This window comes from Dermacentor variabilis, chromosome 6, assembly GCF_050947875.1.
Source record: "Dermacentor variabilis isolate Ectoservices chromosome 6, ASM5094787v1, whole genome shotgun sequence".
Classification (NCBI taxonomy): domain Eukaryota; kingdom Metazoa; phylum Arthropoda; class Arachnida; order Ixodida; family Ixodidae; genus Dermacentor; species Dermacentor variabilis.
Genome location: NC_134573.1, coordinates 8,600,300 through 8,606,905, shown reverse-complemented (window position 1 = coordinate 8,606,905; position 6,606 = coordinate 8,600,300). Strand labels below are relative to the sequence as shown.

General features: G+C 41.5%; 1 long non-coding RNA gene across 1 annotated transcript; it reads right to left on the bottom strand.

Annotated features, from left to right (window-relative positions):
- Positions 1 to 277: 277 nt before the first annotated feature.
- Positions 278 to 6,322, bottom strand: LOC142584608 (uncharacterized). The gene is made up of 2 exons (XR_012828825.1): positions 4,713 to 6,322; positions 278 to 594 (listed from the first exon to the last, which is right to left on the bottom strand). It is a non-coding gene; the product is annotated as an uncharacterized LOC142584608 (long non-coding RNA).
- Between the last annotated feature and the right edge of the window lie 284 nt (positions 6,323 to 6,606).

Below are 6,606 nucleotides of genomic sequence, written 5' to 3'. Positions count from 1 at the left end.
GCTGGGATACCCTAGTACCTAGCTCATAACTCTTTAGTGAAGTGAAGATCACCAGGTAGAAACCACATCAATTTGTAAGAGTTATGAATCTTCAGCATGAAAGTAAATTAGTGCTTTATTTTATTGGATACGTTCCCCTTTGGGAAAGTTCTGTGAACAAAATGAAAATTTGCAAAAGGAACAAATAAGAATTTGGAACAAGCATGCTATCAACACAACTAATGCAAAAGCAGAATTTAGTCACACTACATACCAATAAGGACAGTGTAGGTGTGAGAACGTTGCTGATACTTTACTTTTCCACCTATGACAAAGGAAAAAGTATACTCCAGTAATTCAAATGAGAACACAATTCTTGTTACACCAGGTGTGGCGAGCCCGGGAGACAGCAAGAGCCGCAGGAGTCCTGGACTAAGGGCGCCTCCCACACAAGCAGAAAGACACCTGCTTTTCCTTTCTTTCTTTTAATAAATGTTTTTCCTTCTCCTCCTCTTCCTTATAATGTTCTTTAATACAATGGTTTACCTGACTTGGAGGCAGTTTTATCTTGGGACCTCCTATCTGAATACATGGGAACAGAGAAATAGTTTTTCTCTGAAGCCAGCAGCAGAATTCAATGAGGTTGGTTACATGTAAAAAAAAGGAAGCTGAAATGTAGCGACTGTTTTAGGGGGCAATTTTTTGTGGCAGGAAATTTTGAAAATTGTGAAATTAAAAAGACTTCCGTATGAAGTTTACAACTTGATACAAAAGCTATGAAATTGTAAACTTTGTGCTTATATTTGTAAGCTTACTGACTCTCAGCAATTTTTCCTAAATATTCAAGGTCCTAAATCAAAATTATGCAGCCTAGAATGACTAAAATTTAACTTTTTCTCTCAAATGCAACAAATTTCATTGAAATTATTCCAGTAGTCTCAAAAGCATTTCTGCATTTTACATGTATTTGAATGAAGAGATTAGAGTTGGCACTGAACTAAAGCATCCTCCTCAAGGTAAGCACATCATTTCTGGCCGTAAGGCCAGTTATCAGTCGACACTCTACACAATAAAAGAGAATTGCCTTTTTTTACACTTTTCCAGCAATTCCAACTTAGTAGCATGCTTAACTGAATGCAGCTAGGAAGAAGGAAATTTGACAATTTTTAGTTTATGTGCAGAATTAATGCATTTGTATGTCACTGAATTTTGGCCTTCATGAGCATTCATATCCTTGAATTTTCTTTCAATGTTGAATCGAACATTTTGTACAATACCTGAAGCAGCCATCAGGCCACCAAGCAACGTAAGGGCAAATAAGAGCTTCATGTGGAAGCACTTAAAAGGTCTGCTCAATTCACTTGCACAAATGTGAACCAGTTAACGGAGGTTCACGAGAAGTTCAGAAATTGTGCAGCTTGTTTCTGCGGTGCAGGCACAGCGCAACACTCGAAACAAATGCCAAGGTGCAGATGCGGTGCAGGCGTTATGTTATGCCCGATTAATGTGCACAGAGTGCGTACATTTGAAAGATTGTGAACTACAAGAATTATCAGCTTGTGGGCCTAACTACAAACCACACTTGTAGACACATCAGACGTGTGTAAGCGGGCTTTTAATGGTGCTTGCACCCATGTGCTGGATTGTCTGCTGCACTGCTGCGTCGCACCTGTACGCCTGCACCAAGTTGGCACCGACAGCGGAGGAGGTGCAGCAAAATCATGAACCAGCCCTGCACCTTTTGAAACGAACGGAGTGGTTCAGCGGGTGCCATTGCTGCACCACTGGAACGAATGGCAGGGTGCAACACCTCGTGAACTGGTTCAGGCGGTGCAGGCGAATTGAACGCACCTAAAGTAAAGCACATTCAGGGGTGCTATAGCATAAAATGATTTCAAACTGTTTTGATTCCAATCTCCTGACGTCAAATTTATGTAACCACCGGCGCAAGCATCGGGCAGTGACTTGCAGCGTGGTCTGAACAACCCAACCAAACACTCTCCTCGTTTATAGGAGGTCACCTTTGTTCACTTCCAAAACCAATAACATTGCCTACACTCAGCGGTTTTTCTTATCTAATTGGCTGACAAGAGGCGAGGAGTACGGTCTAGTGGAGAGGGTTTCGATGGGGCCGAGCCAGCACAGTGAAAATAGATAACCGCATGAAGAGGGTGGTGCTGGCTTCTCCGAATGGTCCGCTTCACCTTATTTAGCTTGCGGTGGCTGGTCGAAAATCGCGGCGGCTTGCAACAGAAGGATAAGAATGCCGCTAAAACGAATCCTCAGCAAGGAAGAGTTGGCAGAGCGATGCTGTATACATGCCGCAAGGGCTCGATAACGTTTTACTGCCGTGCAAAAAAGTTTATAATGTGCAAATAAATACATGCTGACCGGCAGGTGTGAGTAGCGAGGGCCTGAGCGATCGGCGGGCAGCCATCTTCTATTCCTTTCAGAACGGGGCAGTCTCTGGCTATTCAGAAAAATTTTCAGTTTTGTTCAACATATTAATGCATTTTTTTTTCACGTACACGTCACTTTGATGCAGTCAGTTTTTGTGGTTTTGTGAGGTCGCGTGACAGACAGGCGAGGTGGGTGTTACCCAAAAACATTGAACCAATAGCAGAGGGCCAATGGTGAAAAGGCGTTGAATCAGGAATACTTATTTTTCTTTTGTGCAGTTTAATCATTCATAATCAGTGTGTACATGTATAGCAGATGGAGAGCCATCACGGTTTTCGTGACGTCACGTGACAGACGGGTGAAGTTTGGAGTGGCCTGAAAAAGTTTTGACCAATCGTGGTGGGCTGATTGCAGAATTGGAATAGAAAAGTTTGGAATCATTTTATGTTATAGCACCCCAGGATTCTACAGGGGGCCATAGAATGCAGGCTTCCATGCAAAGATGGCCAACCTCACAAGGTTCACACGGCTGACGTAATGAAGTCAACCTAAGCTGATCTCAACCTCCCTAAGTGATGCGACATTGGTTGGCTGTTAAAATTTTTTAGCTATGGCAGTGGCAACCTCATGGACAAATTTGAGGTTGACTGAGGTCGAATGCTCGGTGAGGTTATATTTCACAGCAGCTGATGTGCACATTTCCACCTCATGAATAAATATGTGGAAAGTTTTATGATTTTACTGATATGAAGGGGTAAATATTTATGATAATAATACAATAGCCCCCAGGCAGGAATCTGGAAGTAGGCCTCACCCCAAGCCACCTGAGGCTTTGTTTTCAATTTGTATAGACAGCTCTCGTCACATATGAACCATAGGTGTACATTTCTTTTGCTTTACTTCAGATGTGTGAAACCACCGCAGTTGGATATCTTACATCAACCTGTATCCTCTGACCTTACTTTTAAAAGACAGTGAGTCACATGCCAAACTTCTTCCTCGTCTGCTCTGAACTAACAAATGACAGTTGTTGCCTCTCATTCAGTGTTGGCCAAAGACACCTAGCCAGAATCTTGGTACTGAATAATGAAACTACGCAAGACAAACATTCTTTTTTCTGGTATGTTGCCTGTAGGCAACAATTGTCAATAAAGGGTTAATGAGAAATAAATTAAAAACTGAAATACAGTAGAACCTCATTGATACGATCTTCACAGGAACTGGAAAATAAAGTGTACCATAGGAAAATCATATCATCCAACATATTATCCAACCAAATCGGATTTTCAAGAAAAAAAAAACATTTCGAAAAACGTATTAAGCAGAATCGTATCGAGGTTCCACTGTATAAAAAAACGACAGTGAAATTGGCTGTAGAAAAGTCAGTACTACTAATTAGTAATTGCGCTCTGAAGCTTGTCACAATTTTTTCTAGAGTTTAGAAGTCTAGGACCTTGATTTAACGCAAGAAATGAATAGTCAAAAATATCATGTAAGTACCCCTTTAAAGTTCAACATCTTGAGACGTATTTCTGCACATTGAGATGTAATATTTACCAAAGCCATAAGACTCTTAACAAAGCATGTTTCATAGTCTTGCAGGCAAACCGAACATTTACAGTGGTGCACCTTCAAATGGTGCAGTCAATTCTATGGACCTAATGCTTGCATCTTGCACACCTGCTCAAGCCAGAGGCAGGAAATTAGGAAAACCTCCAAAACACTTCAATTATCTCTTTCTGAAAGAGAGAAGTATGTTTTATCTAGCAATTCTTGACATAGCCAGACTAGTCTAAAGGTAAATTGACAACTATGTTCCTCACGAAGGCCTGATTCACACAGGTGTTATCGGCCCCATCACGGTACATGCGTCTGTCAGGACAGAGCATTTCCTTGCCGATTTCTCTCCAGAAACAAGACGCTATCGACATTTGCTGATGCTCTAAACATCATCAGTATCCTGTGTTAGAGGAGAAAATGGTGTGAAAACCCCCTATTTTCACAGATACAGGTTCCGTAACATTTGGTGCCGAGACATGACAGGATGGGTCAAATATGTGAACCAAAATTAACTTACAATGGCACTTGAACATAAGATAAGTTAGAGAAACATTGCTGTAAACAGATGGCAACACAGGTGAAAAGTTTTAGATAATGATGCCAAAGGACAGACACCATTGCTTGTAATGCTTCAATAGAAGCACAAGGTGAGATTTTCAAGATCATAAGCTGGAATCTAAACCATGCAAGGCAAGCAAAGCCCACCTGCCAACTGTGTTCACAGCAGCCTACACATATTGTCAACCCACGTGACGTTTCTGTGGCCAACATACCATGGCGGTTGTGCCAGGATGACTGTGGATGCAGATGGCAACGTAGCCAAAGCATTCTCGCCTTGAGCTAGCATTGCAGATGCAGCCAAGGAGCACCTGCTGCATAAATCAGTCTTGCGTCTGGAAGCGTCCGCAACCGCCATGAAAGTGTTACAGAGGAAAAGAGATGCACCAAATATATTTACTGAATATTTACAAAAACTGTAGCAGCTGACAAGATAGTAGTTAGCACGCAAAATCCAAAAGTGTTCCCTTTTTCATCAGCCTTTTAAAATATGCTCTCTAGATCACTAGACTTTATCTAAAGCAGGAACAATAGATCGATCCTCTTCAAAAAAAGACAATACAGCACTGACATGGGTACTCGCATGAACGAGCCCACTTCATGTGTCGAGACCACTCGAATCTGTTTTAAACACAGGCCTATTTCCAAAGCTCCAACTGCAGTGCACTTGCTTTTATGAGATATGTAAATTAATTTGGGCTAGTTGATGGGTCTTAAACGAATGCACAAATATAGATGGAAGTGACAATGTGGACAGAACCGTCTTCCAACTGTTTCTATTAGAGCATAACCTCCCTATAGCAAAGCAACATATAGGGAACTGACAGTTACAGTGAAAAAGTGCCAGTCCTGATTACACTCCGTTAGGCATTCACATATTTTTCAATGATATCCCATTCATACACTGCGTGCACAAGAGACTATTTAAATATGACAAGCCTTTGGTGTAACTTAGAATGATCAGGGGTTCCCTGCAGTGCGATTAGGTGACAAGTTTGGTTCAGTACATATTGATTGGTTTCATTGCATGGTATTTATATAATTGTTACTTTTACAAAATTTTTCGCCTACTGCCCAATGCGAAATTTGAGTGCAGCTCTATACAGGTTTCCATTTCGCAATATATTGGCTAGCATGGACAATCTATCTCGTGTGGCACTTCGCAAACAAAGCGAAGTGTGGCGCGACTGCGTTGCTAATTGGAAGACCACGAGAGCAGCACATGGGTGATGCGTGGGCGCAATTCACAGCAGCTGCCGCAGACAGACCTCTGCTCATGCAGTGCTTTGTTTCCTTACAGATGATGCGCACTAGTGTGGTATAAAGGCTTCCAAGATTTTCCTTCCTAGGAAACATCTAATGAAGCAATAGCTCCTAAGAAGGCCACTATCCAAGATAATCAAGAAAGGAATAGAGAAAAATGTCACAGAAAATCACATCAAACTAGGTCAGAGCATCAAAAATTGACCAACATTCTAGGCCTTGCCCTTGGAAAAAGTCTTGCAGCAAGGTTAATTGAGCACAAATTATATGCAGGTATTCTATGGAGTGATGTCAAAGCTCAAACACTGAGCTCTGCTCTTCTGCAGGACCTTGGTGATGCACATTTTAAATACCATTCTTCTGGCTACTATGGTTTCCAGGAAAATTGGTCATCCTTAAGAGGACAGGACACCACCATAGTACATTTTCAGGCATATTACTTGCGCTAGCAGGCAAAACAATTAAGGTATACTGACAATGAACATTTGCGGCAGGACACAATAGCAATGACAGTATTTGGCAGGATGTTTAGACAACAGACTAAAAAGAGTGGACTGGAGGTGAAAGCAATTCTTTTGGTGAAGTATTTAGCTCGGCTTTAAACAGTGCATTGCTTGCATATAGGGTAACATACTTGTCATGTGCAAGTTTGTAACAGTGTACTTATGATGGAAAATTCTGATCAAAACCACACAGTGGCATGGTGAGGCAAGTGGACAACACAGTGGTTTTAAAGCATTGTTTCATGCTGAGTACTAAGTAGCAAGTTCGGTATTCCCACACAGCAGCCAGGTTAATGAGATCAAAAATGAGAATAAAATGTCAAACCAAGTGACAAAGCATGAA